A 20,126-nucleotide genomic window follows, 5' to 3' on the forward strand; every position below is an offset into this window, starting at 1 on the left:
CACCATATGTGCTATGATTCAGGTTCTGATGCTGGAAGGTATGGAATGAGTAGTATCCTGGTAGTGCTGCTGTGCTGTCTGGAGCCTTGAACTAGGTTTCTGTTACTGCACAGATATCAATATTCTCCATAATGAGAAGTGCCTCAAGTGTGTGCATCTGGAGGCTGAGATTTCTGGCAATGAGTATTTAGCTCACATTGTGGTTATTTGTGTTGGTTACGGGGTTTGGTTTGTTCTGCGTGAAACCACTGTGAAGACATTTTCAAAAGCAAACTGCACACTTCCCAAGACCAAAGTGGAAAGTTCCAAATCCCCCTTGCTATAGGATAATGCTATACAATCTGCCAAATCATTTACAAGTGCATTCTATGAGCATCTACAGGGATGCATGGATTGAGACTTCCCAAATAAAACCAAGACGCACTCCTCCAAAAATAAGAAACCAATCTGGTGGTCGTTGCCCATAAATAAGCTATACAACAGAAGGAGGAAACAAACACATGATAGAGCAAACTTCACAATAGGAAAAGCATCACTGATCACTATTAGGAAAAAACAATGATCGCTCATAAAATAATCCAAGGCCAGTTTCTAAAGACAAATTGCCAAGGAATGTAAGAATAACAACCTTCGTTAGCTATACCAAACATTTAGGTGGCAACTCCCAAATATGTTGTCAGCTACTGCAAAATGGCAAAAAACACACTGAACCAACTGACATTGCCCACATCCTGGCAGACAAGTTCGGTGCAAACCCCCCCATCACCCCCAAAAGGGCCTGTGTCCATCCCAGAAGAATGCAAAGCCCCAGACTTCATGGACATGCAGGTAAAAACAGCCCTCTCCAAAGCTAAGAACACAGCATCAATGGGACTGGGTGGTGTCCCAGGCTACATCTTACACCAGCCCCAAAAGGAACTACACCCTCACCTACATTCACTGTCCAGACTCAACCTTACCACAGGCTATGTACCCAAAGAATGGCATATAGCAACAGTCATCCAGCTCCACAAAGGGGGTGCCACAACAGAACCTGGAAACTATTTCCCTATAGGCCTACTCAGCCTGGTCTGCAAAGCTATGGAGAAAATTATCATGGAACCCATAAACAGAGACATTGGGAACCTCCAGACACTGGACTCTACCCAACTTGGCTTTGTTAAAGGCAGATCCTGCCTCCTAAACCTAGTTGACTTCTTTGAAACAGTTACCAAGGACATAGATGGAGGTGAAAGTAGTCCACACAGCCCACCTGGACCTCACTAAGGCCTTTCGACACCATTCCCCACTCTGGCATCATGGACAAGCTTACCAGCTTGAACATTAACAGCTATGTTACAGGATGGGTGTCCGACTGGCTCACAGATCAAATATACATGTTCAGAGTTGCGGGTGCCATGTCCGACTCTAAACCAGTCACAAATGGCATCCCACAGATCTTGGTCCTAGGACCTCACCTGTTCAGTAGATACTGCTCAGAGGTACAGGCAAGCATGTGAGGAGTATGGCTGAACAAGTTTGCAGATGACTTCTAACTGTGGTCCATAATCAATTCTATGGCTGACACAGACATCCTCCAGAAGGGTCTTACAGAGACAGATACCTGGTGTCAAAGCAATGCCTTCAAGCAGAATGCCAAAGAATGCATAGTCATCCCCTTTGGATAAAACAAAGTGCACACAAATTACCACATAGGTGGTAATCCAGCATGCATGGAGAATGTAATTATGGCCCTGCCCTAGGGACTCTCCTTTGATGATCACATTGCCAAAGTGTTTAGAAATTCCTTCTATGTAGCCCACCTAATGTAACCCACTTTGTCTAGTCTGATGATGTCACCATCCTACAAATATACCCATGGAAAGAGAAACTCCCAATAAAGTGTATAGTGCGTCATGTAAATGTGTACTCCTGTAGTATCATAAAATAGTTAGGTGGGGGGTTGAATCTTGCACTTGACAACTGTATGAGAGTGTGTGTGTATTTGCTTGGAAATAAGCAACCTTTTTGGAGACTACTAAACCACCTTAAAAGTGGTATACTTATCTTTGTCAAGTCTGATGATGTCACCATCCTACAAATATACCTGTGGAAAACAAAACTCTCAGCAATGAGTATAGCGCATCATGTTAATGGTACTCTTCTAGTATCGTTAAGTTGGGGTTTGAATCCCGCTCTTGACAACTGTATGAGAGTGTGGGTGTGTGTCTCCTTCGAGAGGACTACTGAAACACCTTAAAAGTGGTATACTCATCTTTGTCAAGTCTGATGATGTCACCATCCTACAAATATACTTGTGGAAAAGAGAGCACCCAGTGATGTGTATAGCATGTCATGTTAATGTGTACTGCTCTAGTATCGTAAAGTAGTTAGGTAGGGGTTTGAATTCTGCACTTGGTGTGTGTGCTCTATGTGTGTGACTCTGTTGGTCAATGTGTTGTGGGTTTTGCTTTTACTACTGTTTGACATATCACAATGACAACAATATGTGTATTGCACATGTCAGGTAGCTGTGTGGCAAATACATATACGTACATGTGACCTCAATTATTTCATAGGTGGGAACCCTGCTTTCTCCATGAACACATCTGTTATCTTTGCCAGAGTGTGCTGCCACATTCCAGACCTTAGGTCACATCTGTGTGCTTGTGACAAGCCCAGCCACTGCAGTGATCCCTGGCCTAGGTCATCTGTGTCACACACACTCATTATGGTTTCTGTTGAATAGTGTGAGTGAGGGTTTATGCCTGAGGTATATTTCAGACTTGTTCAAATGCAGCAAGTCTGTCAATGATGGCTATTCATTATAGGTGTACAACAACCTTTGTGGATATGCATGCAGTCCCCTTATTGCTTATATGATCCACCGAGAGATTTCAAAATACCTTTGGAAATGTGATTACCAAAGGAGATGACGTAACACTTGGCTGTATGTACACATCAGTACCTGTTCAACATGTTGGGAGCTACTACCTATGTGGTACTGTGGGGATACTTTGTTTTGTAAAAGTGGATGACTATGCTTTAGTTGGCTTATAGCTTTACAGCATGGGTTTGACAACAGGTATCTGTCTGTATGATACCCTTGTGGAGGATGTGTGTGTCATCTGGAGAATGCATTATAGCCCACAGTATGCATTTCCAGATGTGGACAGACATATCCCTACTGTGTTTGCTTGTACCTAAGAGAGCTATATGCTAAACAGGAGTGGTCCCAGGATTGGGTGCAGGTGAATACCACTGGTTACTGGCATAGTATAGTACCTGAAGGATCCAAATGTTACTGTGTGTCCTACATCTGTGTGTCAGTTGTCAAGACATCATCTAACAATTGTTTATGGTCAGGCTGTTGAGGTTATGTATACTACCAGAATTCAAACCAATGACAGATAGTAACAGTATCACCCACAGCACAGTGTCAAACCATGTCATACACACATGTGTACTCAAGTTCCAAAATGTGTGTAGTACAATGCATACTGGCCACCAATAGAAACTATGGAGTGTTAACACTGTGTAATACAGGGCATGTCACCCTGCCCATGTGTCCACTATGCACGTACATGCAGACAGTGCACCTCCATCATGTTCACAAATGTACATCTGCAAATCTGTGCTGCACACATCCCACACATACTGTCCACTCCCTAACACATGCTGCCAATACTACACACATCAACCAAGTAGCACGTGGGCAGACAATACACTATTGGAATTAACACTGGTGTAAACAATACTGCACTGACAATCATAGCTTTAATGCATTATGCCTGCTCAGCTACACCTTCAAGGATATCATTACACTTTACTGCTGACAACATGCTAACATTGCTATACTGCTATAAAGGCACCCTGTGCATCAGCACCATGTTAGCCTGTTCCTGCATCAATGTTGCAGATGACAGGAGGTGGCACAGGTTTCATCATATGCACAGGGTGTGTTGTTGGTTTGCCAGAGGCCTAAATTGAGCCATACAATCGACATGTGTGTGTGTGTGTGTGTGTGTGTGTGTGTGTGTGTGTGTGTGTGTGTGTGTGTGTGTGTGTGAGGGCCAAGAGTACTGGTATGGGCCAATGTGGATGTAATGTGTGTGGGTATGTGTTAGCCCTAGGTGTTTGGTTTAAGTGTGTGTGTCTGCATGCACACAGTTCCACCATGTGGTTGCCATATACAGGGATTTGTGGGTTAGCCACAGAATATACCTGCCAGGCTTTACAGATCGTCTTTGGCAATGGATACGGTACCTGTGCCTGGCAGGGGTGCTACAGACAGTATCAGGTACTAAGCCAGACTGGGTACTATCCTCAGAGGTAGACATATGTACACTGGATCCAGGTCCCTGCTGGGACTGGCCAGAGCCATGTGCACGTGGTCTTCTAAGATGGTCTATGGACAGCCCACCCCCAACATTGCTGGGGCTGGTACTGGCACTACAGGAGCGGCTGTGACTTGATGGACATCTACGGTGACTGCCAGCTGCTGATATTGCTGGCATACGTCCACGTCGATGTCTCAACCATCCCACACTGTCCTGACACATGGACATGACATTGCGGAGGACATCTAATGTCTCACCCCAACGTCTGTCAGTGACCTCAGTGTAATTATGGATGGCACCTGCTAGGTCACGGATACTGTCAATTACATTGGTGATATGTGCCTTCTGTGTCCTTAGTCCATGTCTGGTGTACCATTCCATACATGCCTGTGCCTCCATGACAGCCTGGAACATGCATGAGGTTGTAAGACCTGTGGCACGTCTGCCAGGGGCATGATGACCAGCAGTGCTCCGACGAGAACCCCTGGACATCTGCCTATGTGGTACCATTCCAGACATCTGGCTATGGCTGCTGTGTCTGGATGCATGTGCCATAGATACCACACTGTCCAGGTCATTGCCGACTGTACACTGTCCCTCAGCTAAGGGCATTGGTGATGATGGATGTATTGGCAGTATGACTGTGTGCATGGATGGGGTGGACACTTGTGTACTGTCGATTGGTGGCCCAACAACAGACCCTGGCAAACATGTGCCTCAACACACCTATCCTCATTATCACTATTTGTGTCAGTGACATCAGGTTCGCTGCTGCAGTGAACCAGCCCAACCTCAGCACCTGTGAGAGGAAGACAGGAAACACACTTTACAACCTGTACATGATGTCAGAACACATGCACACATGCACACATGAACACATGCACACATGCACACATGCATACATGCACGCATGCACACATGAACACATGCACACATGCAACATGCACACATGAACACATGCACACATGCACACATGCGCACATGCGCACATGCACACATGCACACATGCACACATGCACACAAATACACTCCTCACTAAAGCAGACACACACATACACACACACACACACACACACACACACACACACACACACACACACACACACACACAAACACACACACACACACCACCAGCAATCCAGAACATACTCAATAGCAGTTGATGGTGGGGTACAGTATCAGAAGCCAAACAGTCATATCACATGTCAGCATGCAGGACGTGTGTTGCTCGACAGCATGCAGTGCGAGTGTAGACAGTCCTTGCTACTAACAGTATACATGGCTTTGATGTATGTGTGTTGTTCGGTGATTGGCCTCACCCTGGAATGCAATGTATACATGGACACAACATTGCTGTGCAGGTATTAAAAGCTCTTTACTGTCCTGTGCACCATCACTCACAGGTATACATACCATGGCTGGATGTGTATCTGTGTGTCACATAGATATCCATTTCTGATTAGAGCATCTGTGTCTTTAGCAGATAATTGTGGACACAGGTTTAGCCCATGCATGCTGTGTATACACACAGGATCAGTGGTGCATGTGCACATCCCGACCCCACCCCCTGCCCAGAAAACCACAGTGAAAAACTTCTCTAAAGCAAATTTCACACTCCTCAAAACCAAGGTGGAATCCTTCAAAGCCCCCAGGCCTGTGGAAAATACGGTCCAGACCGCAGAATCCTTTATAAACGCATTCTATGAACACCTTCAGGAATGCATGGATCATGCAATCCCAAATAAAACCAAGACCCAATCCTCCAAAGGCAGACGTACTGTCTGGTGGACCCCAGCCATAAACAAACTATACAATAGAAGGAGGAAGCTACTACATGATAGAGCGAAATCCCAAAAAGGGAAGGCATCTCTGATCAGTGTTAGCAAAAAACTATGGGCACTCATAAAATCGTCTAAGGCCAGCTTCGAGAGAAAAATTGCACAGGACACTAAGGATAATCACAAGGCTTTCTTTAGTTATGTTTGAAACCTGGGTGGGAATTCCCAGATATGCTCAGAATTAGTCCAAAATGACAAAAAATACACCGAACCCACAGACATTGCCAACATCCTAGCTGACAGGTTCAGCAAACTTCTCCCCTCCCCACCAAAAGGGCAAATATCTATCCCAGCAGATTGCTGCCCCTGACATCTCAGATGCTCAGGTAAGAGCCTCTCCAAAGCAAAAACACAGCATCAATGGGACCAGACGGTGTCCCGGGCTGCGTCCTACATGAACTCCAAGAAGAGCTAAACCCAAACATAAAACTACTGTTCAATCTCAGCCTTACCACAGGATATGTACCCAAAGAGTGGCGCAAGCAACAGTGGTCCCTCTCCACAAAGGTGGTGCCTCAATGGATCCTGGAAACTATCGCCCATAAGCCTGACTAGCTTGGTCTGCAAAGCTATGGAAAGGATCATCATGGACCTCATAAAAAAAGATATTGGGGACCTACAGACACTGGATCCTACCCAGTTCGGCTTTGTTAAGGGCAGATCCTGCCTCTTAAACCTGGTCGATTTCTTTGAAACAGTCACCAAGGCCATTGACGAGGGGAAGGTGGTCCACACAGCCTACCTGGACCTCGCAAAAGCCTTCGATACAATATCCCACTCGGGCATTATAGATAAGCTCAACAGCTTAAATATAACCCCTATGTCACTAGATGGGTTGCAAACTGGCTCAAGGACAGAACCCACATGGTTAGAATTGCTGGAGCCATGTCAGACTCCAAACCAGTTACAAGTGGTGTCCTACAAGGCTCAGTCCTGGGACCTCTCCTGTTCGGTATATATTTCTCAGGGGTACAGGCCAACATGGAAGGACTGTGGCTGACCAAGTTCACAGATGACTGCAAACTGGGTACTATAATTGACTCTCCAGCCGACACAAGCATCCTCCAAAAGGGCCTCATAGAAACAGACAACTGGTGCCAGAGCCATGTCCTCAAGCTAAACGCCAAAAAGTGTATAGTCATCCCCTTTGGCAAAAACAAAGTGCCCACAAATTACCACATAAGTGGTAATCCATTAAGTACAGAAGAAGTAATTAGGGACCTGGGGACCCAAGTTGATAGCAATCTCTCATTTGACAACCACGTGGCCAAGGTGGTTAGAAAAACATTTTATATAGCCCACCTAATCATGAAGGGATTCACATCTAGATCAGGGGAGGTCATCGTGCCTCTTTACTCATCCCTCATCAGGCCCATAATTGAGTACAATGCCCCTTTTGGGATGTACCTTACCAGACACCTGCAGCAACTAAAAAGACCCCAAAAGTACCTCACCAAGAGGATCAACGGGCTCAAACAGATGCCATATGCTGCCTGGTTAAAGAAACTCCAGCTCTACTCAGTAGCATACCGCCTGCTCAGAGGCGATCTGTGCCTGACATATAAAGCCATGTCCAACACGGAATTAATGGACATGCTGCACCTCAGAAAATCCAAATCCCATCGAGCTACGCGCTCAAGAGACTTGAACCTCAGCACTGAAATAAATAGGACATGCTGGAGGGACAGATTCAAAACCCAAAGGCTCCCTTCACTCTGGAATAAAATCTCAGTCCAGGTTAGGCAGAGTCCCTCATTGACTCTCTTCAAGAGGAATCTTGATGAGTGGATGGGGGATCGTAGGTTTACCCCGGGTATCACTTCTGTGTGACTGTTAGACAGAGGCACAGTATACTAACCTCGAAAAAGGGCATAGCAAAATTAATTTAAAATGGGTGGCGAAAGCCAAACACACTCTGGCTAGGCTTATAAATGCCCTAGGGCAGATAGCCTAGTATGAACCTATGAACCTATGAACCTATGTATACCTGCTGGAATACCTTTGGTCCACATAGCCATTGTACAGTAGTTATGGTGAGTGCAGAACATATTGTGGACATGCCAGTGCCAGCTATGACATGGCATGCTACAACACAACTGCAACATTTAACATCACACATACCCAATGTGTGTCATGTGACCTAGACACTCAATAGCATTATAAGACATATATGTGTCAGTTTGTGCAAATGGTGATTGCTATGCATATTGTGTATAGGTGCATATGTTTGCACACACACAACATTGAGGTGTATAGCAATGAAAGTTATGTGTAGTACTGTGGTTATTACTGTGGTTACCATAAATGGATGGGGTGTAGTACCATAAGCCATCATACTGCAGCATCATGTGGTCACTCAAGGCTACTAATGTGTGCCAGACCTGAACTTCAGTACCATGGCTACATCCACCATTTCACGGCCAGTTGTTACATGGGTTTGTAAGGTGCCCAATAAGGAGCATTGCCAAACATGAATGTGCTGTGTGTGGAAGAGTGTCACACCACCCCATAATAGGCCTCTACCCCTCAGGTATATTATGTGTGCTGCGTGGATGACATTTGGGTTACTGGAGTGTGACTTTACAGACGGTGTGTGCATACATCATGTGTAGCATATTAACATGTTCTGTGTATGACATAGTTGTGTATGTTGTATGCATGTGTATCAAATCTGCTTATCCAATGGCCACTACAGTGTAGCCACATTTGTTTGGGATGCTCTGTGTATTGCATGTGTTTGAGGCAGCTAATCACATTACTGAGATGTGCATAGCCTCACAGCAAACATTCACAGCATGCATTATGCATAGGTGTGTTACATGTGTACATGGCCTACACCTTACCTATGACGTGCACATTTTATTTGCAACAATAAATGTAGAACACACTCACCAGCATGGGTCTGCTGCTTTGATGTCACACCAGAGAGACCTACAAGGATATGAGACAGTTTGTCAGTGGCAACAACTGTGGCATTGCTACTGTGGGTTTGCAATCTTACAGTAGTACAACTGTTTACATTCACAGACCTACAGTTTATGTTCCAAATGATCAGTATTGCACAACACCAGGCTCCACATCTTCTAACTACACAGTACACATCTCACATATGCATGATCTACCAGTAGAGGTAACAGTAGTCTACAGATGTTCCATGTTACCTGCACGCTCCGTGTGAACTTGCTGGGTGGCCCAATCTCCATGGCGATACATGTCTGCTGCTGTTGGTGTTGGCCAGGAGCCACCAGACTCAGGAGAAGCTCCTCTGCTCTGGTGAGGGGGGGATGGATGGTTACCCCACCACCTGTAGCAAGCTGTTGTCTATGGACTTCAGACGCATGCTGCCAGACATGTCTAAGTAAATCACTGCAGTGATGGTGTACCTGCTCATATGTCCGGTTATGCATGCCTATGTCATTTACCCTACGGACAACATCTTGCCATAATTCAGTCCGCTCATACTGGTCCTGGCTGGTTCTTGAGAATAGCACTATGTAGTGCTGGATCAGACTGCTTGTAATGATGTCATTCTCAGCACTACTATAGCTTGGGTTGCGACAGTGGGCCATGATCCCTGGAAGACAATGAAACAATATGTCTGAGCAAGTCATATGGCACACTTAACATTATACAGTACAGATATCACTGAACTGCCATATATGGCAACCTATTAGCTGTCAGAGGATACACACTTTCAATACCACATATCAGTACTCACCCCACAACTGCCTGACAGTGCCTGGCACACTCTGTATATTACACCATGTTCTGCACAGCAACAAAGTGAAATCACTATGTTAGACTATACAACAGTACATGGCACACTGTATGCGACACAATGCACCACCTAGCCACAGAAGGTATAGATCAAGCTAATCCATAACATAATATGTCCTCCATCGCAATGATTGTATAGTCCAGTTACAGTATTACCATTATACCACACTACTTGTTGATGGCAAACCCCTGCCTAATATATGTGCACATTCATGAATATGGGTGGCATACTGCTGTACAAGAATATACATGTTGCTAGATACGCACTTATATCCTGTAACACACATATGACAGAGGGCATGTTACAGGCATACCCACACACACACACACACACACACACACACACACACACACACACACACACACACACTCACATCAGACATATTTACAAGACACAAAGGTATGGCAACCCAGATGGGCTTTACGTGTGTACCATACAGTACTGTGTGTCAGTACTTACAAAACCGTAAGCCTGAGGTATGTGATCTGTGAGGACTACAGGGAACACACAAAACAGTGGTTCCAAGCAAAGTGGACATACACCATACTATGCTGTTTAGGCCTACAGCTTCAGGTAGTACTACTGTTTATACAGGAGTTGGATTCACCAGCAGTACCAATCAATAGGCATACATGTACTGCTTTAGCCTCCAATGACACACCCCAGTCAACACCAAGGGACTACGTCAGACTGTATGCCATATGCTTTTTCTGCCTAGCAATAGCATACACATCTTTTGCTGGGATCAAAGCTAGGACACAAAATACCATATCATAAACAGTTTCCCACTAGGCTATCCCACATATACACAACTTTGACACATTCACCAACACATTGACCATCACACTCAGTCAACCTCACATAGCATGTATTGCAACAAGTACATGTGGGTGTGTATAGGTTCATAGGTAGGTACTAGGCTATTGGCCCTAGAGCCTATTTAAGCCTAGCCAAATGGTACCCTGGCCTTTGCCACCCAAGGAAATTAATTACCTGTGCCCCTGTCAAGCAGAGCCACAGAGGTGATCCCCAGGGTGTATTACCTATCTCCCATCCAATCATCAAGATTATTCATGAAGAGTGCTACTGAGGAGCTTTGTTTGTTATAGATAGGTAGTTTGTTCCAGAGTATGAGAAATCTCTGAGATAGGAATCTATCCCTCCAGCATGTTCTGTTTATTGTGGTGTCAAGGTTTAGGTCCCTAGAGCTTGTAGCTCAGAGGGATTGGGATTTCTTTACGTGCAGCATGTCCAACAGCTCTGGGTTTGACATAGCTTTGTATGTTAGGCAGAGATCACGTCTGGGTAGGCAATATGCGACAGAGTAAAGCTGGGATTTTGTGAGACGGTCTGCATAGGGCATCTGTTTGAGGCCAGTAATCCTCTTTGTGAGGTATGTCTGTGGCCTTTCCAGTTGTTGTAGATGTCTTGTGAAGTACATACCAAAAGAGGCATTGTACTCTATAATGGGTCTTATGAGTGATGAGTAGAGGGGAACAATGACCTTTTTTCCCCTGGATGAGAAGCCTTTTGTGATGAGGTGTGCCACATAGAAGGGTTTCTTGACTAGTATGGCACTGTGATCATCAAAGGGGAGACTACTGTCCACCTGTGTCCCAAGGTCTCTTATCACACTTTCGGTGTTAAGTAGACTACCACCTATGTGGTAGTTCATGGATACCGAGTTTTTACCAAAAGGGATGACAATGCAATTTTTGGCATTGAGCCTGAGGCCATGGCTTTGACACCAGGCATCTGTCTCACTATATATGACTCTCTCTCTCTATATATATATATATATATATATATATATATATATATATATATACATACATATACACATCCATTGGTGTACATATACATATAGGCACATATACAGTCCACCGTTCATGGTGGGAATATCAATTATGCAAAGGATGTGAGGTATACAGTAATGTAATGATATCACACAGTCTTGTGAGAAATACATCGAAGGTGTTCTCAGCCCATGTAGCTTTAGCAGGCCTCACTGGCTGCAACATTGCAAACTTAACAAATCACACCCACAGTGTTTAACCACCGCATGCAATATACCAGCACTGTATGCTGTCTTGTTTGCCACACACTACAACCTACATACAAATATGCACATAACAACCTTCACCAACATATATATGTCCACCCTTCATATACAGTTGAAGTATGTCCCTTGCTCTATGCACATGTACAGATGTTAATATATCTGACACATATATATATCTCTCCATATGTGTGTGGCATACACACACAAGGTCCACACTGTTGTAAGTCCCTGGACCTCACGGCTGACCTGTTGGGCCTTGCTGCAACATGAACAGGTGTCACATGTGAGCACACAGTAATATTAGAGGGTGTGTATATAGCTACAAATGCTAGATTAGCATACTAGCTTGGTACAGCAGTTGCCAATGCTAAGCTACACGTTAATATGACTACCATGCATGTGTTACTCTGTCACATCCATGTTTATATAGCTGTTTGCGCTACTCCCCCAAACAGCCATTGTCCACACTACTGTACAGAACACAGATAACATGGATCAGATGTTTGACATTTAATGTTGAGCTACATATGTCACAGTTATGTCCCCCTGCACACAGCTACACACTGATTTGTCCATGGCAGTAGTTATGCTGGACATCTGTGCATAGATATGTACTGCTGCCACATATGGATGTTTCAAAGTATGTAGAGTACTCTTCAAAAACATCTACTATATGCCAGTAAATACATATCTGTTACAGACCTTTCCTTTGTATGTGTTGTTATTATTAATTTCCGTGTTCCTTTTGAGTTTGCTTTTGCTGTTAATGTCTCTCTCTCTCTCTCTCTCTGTCTCTCTCTCTCTCTCTCTCAGTGTCTGCAGTGGAGTGATTACGTGTGTGGGCAGCAAGTACAGCCTGCTTTTATAGGTATCTGCACATGTGCATGTGATGGCCTCTGCACCAATTGGTGGCCACCATTTGGTAATTGCATGCAGCCTGCTGTGTGGTAATTGCAGTACTCACTGCCATATAAACCCAATGCTCTAAATTGCTAAGTCAGGTAGGCATAGCCCTTTCAGCGCTCCAAAGTGGGGCTCATACTTGTTTGCTGTGGACACCGTTGTTTAAGTCAGAAGGTTGGTATAGTTCTTATATCTGAAGCTAGGGGTGTAGCCATTGATTCAAATGTTGTACTCAGACCTGAATGTTGCCACTTCCAGTACACACTTGTCAGTGTAGAATTGTACTCACCCCTGCAAATGCTAACACAAGATACATGGGAGTATGTAGTTTCTTTCCTACTTATACAATTAACTGCCATACAAAAGTAGTTATTGAGATGTATTCTTTTGGCACATGAACTGTTTGTGAACTGCTATACTGTGAATATTAATGTACTCACTTCTGAACAGTTTGTGCTTTTTAGTGTTGACATTAGGATAGGCTGCTCATAAAAACTGGACAATTCCAGTACTGAGTATGCCTACCTACATCCTTGGTAGACCCTGAACACACAGGTATATTGTACATTTGGGTAGGGATGCAGACATACAGAGAGCATTATGTATTATTGTGTGAATGTTATCTTGCTGGATGTAAAGGGTTGTTGTGTACCTGTTAGTTTATCAAGGCAAGTAGTCTGTCTGCATAGCTCCCAACTGTGGACCTATCCAGATGGTAGCCAGATGTTAGCCTGTTATTCTTTGTCTGTGCAACACACAGGTCTTTTCAGCACTGGTACAATGGCATTGTTACAGTCAGTTGCTACCAGTACATGGCTACATCCTTTGGTATTTCAGTGTTTTACTCCTACATAAGGGTAAACTTGTGGAACTCCTTCCAAAGCTATTTGCACAGTGTGTAACAGCAGAAAAGCTGATATACCTGTGTGTTTCTGTCTCTGCCAGGCCTCTGAAACACTCATATACATATTTGAACAGAGTCAGGGAAAGGTAGGTAAAAGTGAGGTACACCTTCAAAATAATACAGATAGTAAGTGGAGACTTTGAGAGAACCAGTGCATATGGATTACTACACATTTTCTGAAGTACAAGCGGTGTCTAACTCTTATTATTGTCATTATTCATTAAGTGTAATACCCCACCTTTATGCCTAATGTCAATACTTTTCAGAGGGATTCAGAGGGACACAGCTAACATATGTTTCAAAATCAGGGACATCCCTGAAAAGTAGTCACAGTTGGGATGTATGTCCTCTGCCCTAATCAGATATGCCAGTGTTTGTCCTGCTATGATACTGTGTGTGGGTTGTAAAGTGCTGCTGTAACATTATTTCCTGCTAGAATGGCTGGTTCTCTTATCACAGTCATGTAATGCAATTCCACAACAACTGCTGGTAAAGTTCCACAGAACAAGTTTTGTGTTATGGCATTCCTATTCTCCTTTACATTCACTCATTCTGATGCATGATATATTTACTTCAGCATCAACTTGTTGTATGTCTACCGTGGCTTAGTGGTACTTCATGCAGTCTAGTGTGCCCAAGGTCTGGGGTTTGCGACTGACCGAGGTGTTTTATTTTGCTGCTGAGCAGAACAAGGGCCCTGACATACAGAGTGACTAAGGCACTTTTAGGCAGTTGTGAGCGGGTTTGCGCGGGTTTGCATGATGCTTAGTGATGCTTAGCTAAGCACAAACAAGCGCACACTCGCGCAAACCAGCTAACTACTGCTTAATAGTGCTTACGCCTGCTAACCCCCGTGCTCATTTCTTTGAAAGAAAAGAAAATGGGGAGATAGGAAAGTGGTGAAAAACGGGCACAAAGAGGGAAAGACAGTAGGGAAAACAGCTCGTGATGTGCAGGACGGGTGTAGGGAAGGTCCATAGCTGCCCATTTCTTTAACAGCAACAGCTGTGCATATGAAATAAATTTGGAAGGAAATATGAAACCTTCCACCACTGAGAGAGGGGTGAGGACAACAAAGTATGTTTTACTGCCAATTAAATATCAGTTTGTGTGTCCAGCAGACATGTGTGCAAAATGGGCAGCTATGTATGAGGTGTAATTATTTTTCGGGAGCAGATTGCCCCTTTTTTTTCAGGTGAGAGTGGAATGTGGGGTAGGGGAAGTAGGTATATTTGGGGAGGAAGGTTGGGGAGATAAACAGACAAGATAAACAAGATGCATGCAGGGGTGGAATATGACACATGTGGTGTGTGAACACCATTGACGGGGAAAGATGTTTGGAAATCGCAAGCCCATGAGCCCACAGATGGCAACAGTGGAACTGAGATCCCCAGCCATGGGAAGTCACCACTGCACCTTCACAGCCCAGAGGGTGGCTGTGCTGGGGGCTGCATAGGAGGGGCAGGCTCACCCGTGAGTTGCGCCACTCGTGCCTCAAACTGGCGTAGAGGATCAGTGACAGAACGCTCGATCCCCCTACACACCACAGCCCGGACCGTTCAGAGGGTGATAGGTGGCCCTCCTCCACCCACGCTTGCACGGGGGGGTGAGCCCCATCCCCTGCAGTGCTTCCACCCGAAGGTGACAGAGGGCCAATGGAGGAGGAGGTCACAGGCTGGGCACTGGACTTGCTGGTGCCAGGTGCCCTCGCCAGCTGAGGTGGGACAGGTGGGTCCGCTGGGACTGGCCTTCCCATACGTTCTATGTTTAGGAGGATTTAATGAAAATATGGGTTAGTAACAGTGAACAGCATTCCCAATTAGTTATAACAGCATGCAGAAGTATTCCCATTAACCCAACACACCAGAGTTCCAACAGTTGAACAGTAAGCATAATGCATGCATATATAGAACAGCAGTGGACATTACAACAGCATGTGGGTTTAATTGATGGCAACAGGCCACCAATATTGTGGTATTTGAACAGGGCACATGCATCAAAATAAATGCAGATCTTTATAAACCAATAGGACGTATGTCCCAACAAATGTTTTGAGATTAGACATACCCATTGAGGTATGGAATTGCATTTTTTATGCACATACGGTAGGGTGGAAAATGATAACTCCATTAACAACTTATATATCCTTCTAGTTTACACTACATTCCTATTAACTGCAGTTATATGTCCCCTACATATATTATTACACTACCCAATTGTCCTTAAATTGGGAAATGGGTTTTGCTAGATCTTTACATACATGGGCTGTATCTGACATACAAACTGTCCAGGATGCAGATGTTACTGCTACATTTATTTTATTTTATTTTACATTTGTTAACCGGGGGTGTCTGACTGAGCCGAAAAGGCCCTTTTTCAGCAGAGGCCCCGGGAGAAAAGCTCCACAAAGAAAAATTACAGACACATTTAGTTATTTAGACATAATCAGTATACACACAAATTACAAGATACATGTTTTTACAGTGGTATGCGGCACAAACAGTTACAGTGGAGAGAACAATCAAAAAAATATTAATTTTAAAAATAAAGGTAAGTAATAGATTTGTGGTGTACAGCTGAACTTTGGAATGTAGGTAGAATACATACATAGTACACAGGTACAGTACATACATTGTAGATTAGCCAGTGTTTGTGAGTAAGATTGAAAAACTATTATCAATTGCTCTAGATTTAGTATGTATATGTTATCCGCTTTCACTAGCCTGGGGAGCAATCATGGCACTGCCAACTTTGCTTGAGATGTTGCCTGATGAGGTCTTTAAAGGAGGCTTTGGATGATGTGTTTTGAATGCTAGTAGGGACAGAGTTCCATTTTTTAGCCACCTAAATATTTTGTTTGTTGCTCAGACACACTACTGCTGAGATGGTACACTGACAGCTCTACTTTCCTATACTTATCTAGATATGTTTAGGTGAAATTATCAGTTATATGTTAACAGCTCCCTACATTTCTGCCAGCACAATGACATTTCTAGGGAACACAATACCAAGCTACTCATGTTCCAGATTAAACTGTACATGCTGGGCATGAACCAACAGTTGAGGACTGTAAATATGCTTAAAAGCTACTGGCACTCCCTTCATTCACTTTATATGGGCCTACCCAACTGTGTGTTAACAGTGCTTAATACAACAGTGCTATTTCTATAATGCAAGAGTACAACAACATATCAAAGAAAATGACCGAGACACACTCCAGGAATTATACCTTTATTAAAGACTTATATAACACTTTTCTAGAGGCTCTCTCATTTATTTTATATAACAGTACATGCAGAATAATTATTAGAGAATTATTATACCTTTATTTATTGTGTTAAAACACTTTTTTCAGGTTCCCTCATTTATTTTACATAACAGTACAATCTGGATAATTACTAACCTGCCTGGTGGCGCAGCCTTTGCAGCCTATCTGCATAGGCTTGCTGATTCACAGCACGGACACCTGTAGCTGTGAAGTCAATGAAGTGATATTGAGACATACCTATCCATAGTATAGACTAGAATAGCAATTCTTACATACTTAATTCCATGGCTACTTACTCAGTAGTGGGGCATTTTCTATCTCAAGGGTCTCCTGGATCCACTGGTCCAGTTGACCCATCTTGCATCTCTTCAGGTCTGCGTGGTGGTGTCTGACATGCTCACCAGTCCGAGGGACACCTGTGGCATTGGTGAGTTCATAAGCTAGATGGTCCCAAGCTTCCGCTTTGTATTGGGTAGCCCTGGTACTGGCCCCGCAGGAGTCTATCCTCATGATTATGGACAAGGAGCCACACCATTACTTTTGACTCCTCAATACCCCAACGTTGCGCTCGAAAACGAGAGCCCTCTCCAGCACTGGCCATTGCTGCCTGCAGATGGGAGCTACAACCAGTTATGGCAAGTATTCCCACCTATGGAGCTTAAATATGCATCATTTCCTGCACTTATTTCTGATCGGCCAGTTTTGAAAAAACTCAGCTGAAGGCACACCTGCTTAGCAATGGGTAAACTTTCATTGATATGTATGTGTGTGTTGAAAGTGCATGCTTATGAAAAGCTGTCATGACTTAGTGGTTCAGTACTGTGATTATGGTGCACAGTATCCCGGGTTAAACGCCTGTCATTGTTTTTTATTTTACTACTGGCCAGACCGGCTAGGAGGTGTGGCTGTGTTTAGCCGACTTTGCTCAACTTTGCTATACTTTACTCTATGGTGCTATACGTTGCCCGATGTTGCCCGATGTTGCGCTAGTTAGTGCTTTGCGCAGCTACACGCAAACATGTTCTCTTTGCGCTAGTTTGCGTGATGCATCAGCTCCGCGCAAAGCCATTGCGCTAGTTAAAGCAGTGCTAAGCTATGAGCAATTATACTTAAATATGCTTAATACTGGTAAACTTTGCTTAGCAGTGCTTCACATTGCTTAAGATACGTTACTTATGCATTCATCAGTATGCATAACTATTTCACCTTCTTAGATATATATATATATATATATATATATATATATATATATATATATATATAAAAATTCGTTCACTACTACATAGGCCATTTCAATGTTTTTTACTAAAATTTAAATGATAAATGTCAGGAATTATTTTTATATACAGATTTCCAACAGAAAATAGAAAGGGGAGTGGGAGGACTCGAACCGGGAATGCCTCCTCTTTGAGCGAAAGCTCTACCACTACGCTATTGCTATTTTGCTTAATTTGTATATAAGTTTCTTATTATCCTCTTTGATGTCTAAACTGCTAACGGTAGCTAAGCAATGGGCAAACCCGTGCAAACATGTGCAAATACGGGCAGCTATATCGGGAATAATAAAAAAAAAATAAAAGTTTTACATTTTATAATTGTACAGGGGTTTAGAATGTGGGGGAGTGTAGTGTTGGGTATGTACACATTTGAGCAGACTCACTCATGTCAGTTGACATTTCCCAAATGAGAGACTTGCAGGGGTGTGGATTTTTGGACTGCTTGGCAGTCTGACAGGCCCCCTGCACTCGTGCATGCTCTGTGTTAGCCTTAGAGTTGAGGCAGCGCTCCCTCATTAATATGCATGGCGCACTGCCGTCTTACACTTAGACTGGCATTTCCATGTAAGACTAATTTAGTCTTACACGGAGGATTCGTGAATCCTGGGATGTTTTATTCTGTAGACACTTGGATTTATTTCAGTAAGTGCATACTCCTGATCTTTGTGGGCTACCTGTGCATATTAACATACCCTTCAGATCTTTGAAAAACCATTGAAATTTATTTAACTCTGAATTCTAAGTTATGGCATTGTGAAAAAAAAAATCCCCAGGATTCATGAAGCTCTTAGCAAGGACGGTTTTAGCCATGCGCCAAGCGTCCTCCTTACAGATAGTGCAGCAGTACCATATGAATATTTATGAGGGCACGCTGCCGCACCCTTGACGTGCAAAGGAAGCATGTGCGAGGGCAGGGGGCATGTTTAAGTGCTCTACAGAGGCTTAAACATGCCCCCACAGTTATACAACCTACAATGCTTACTATTAGAGCCCGCCTCTAATAGTAAACAATTAATTTAGTGTCCATGGATACTGAAATGTATGCTAAGCATAAAAGAGTGTCCATGAACACTGAAATAAAATCAAAGTAGTAAACACATAAGCACGTAGTGGAATATTGAGCCCCTGTCCCTAGAACTATCACAATTAGATTCCCCGTGTCCCTATTTTACATTTGTATTGCTTCATCGCTGAAATTGTAAGTGAAGCACAGCTTGTTTGCGTGTCACTGCCCTCTGCTTAGCGTAGCTTACACATCAAAATCATCCAAACAGAAAAAAACATGCAGAATCAAAATTAACATCAATAGTGTAGTGGTTAGAGCATCTGCCTAACAAGCAGGCATTCACAGGTCGAGTCCCACTATAGGACATATCATTTTCCATGTGGAATGTGTATATGAACATATTTATACATTGTTTTGCTGTATAATCTACATAATAACATGTACACGTGAACTGGAATACTGCATGAAATGTTTAACTAATGTCATTTTAATCAAAGTGGTAGTGTTATAATGAATAAGGCACTAGTAAGCAGGGGTAAGCACAAATAAGCAGTAGTAAACATATATAAGTACTAGTAAGCAAGTCTAAGTGCATGTGCGCAGGTGTAAGCAGTGCCCACACACATTAAGCATCGTAGAAGCTAACTGAATTTAAGAAACTGCAATCGGAAGATAGCACAGCTTACTGTCGTGCAAACATGTGCACACCCACTCACAACTGCTTTAAAGTGTCTTAATCACTCTGTCCCCAAAGTTCCGTGTTTTGCCCAG

The sequence above is a fragment of the Protopterus annectens genome, chromosome 2.part0 (assembly GCF_019279795.1).
Source record: "Protopterus annectens isolate FY-2018-M chromosome 2.part0, PAN1.0, whole genome shotgun sequence".
In the NCBI taxonomy this organism is placed as follows: Eukaryota; Metazoa; Chordata; order Ceratodontiformes; family Protopteridae; genus Protopterus; species Protopterus annectens.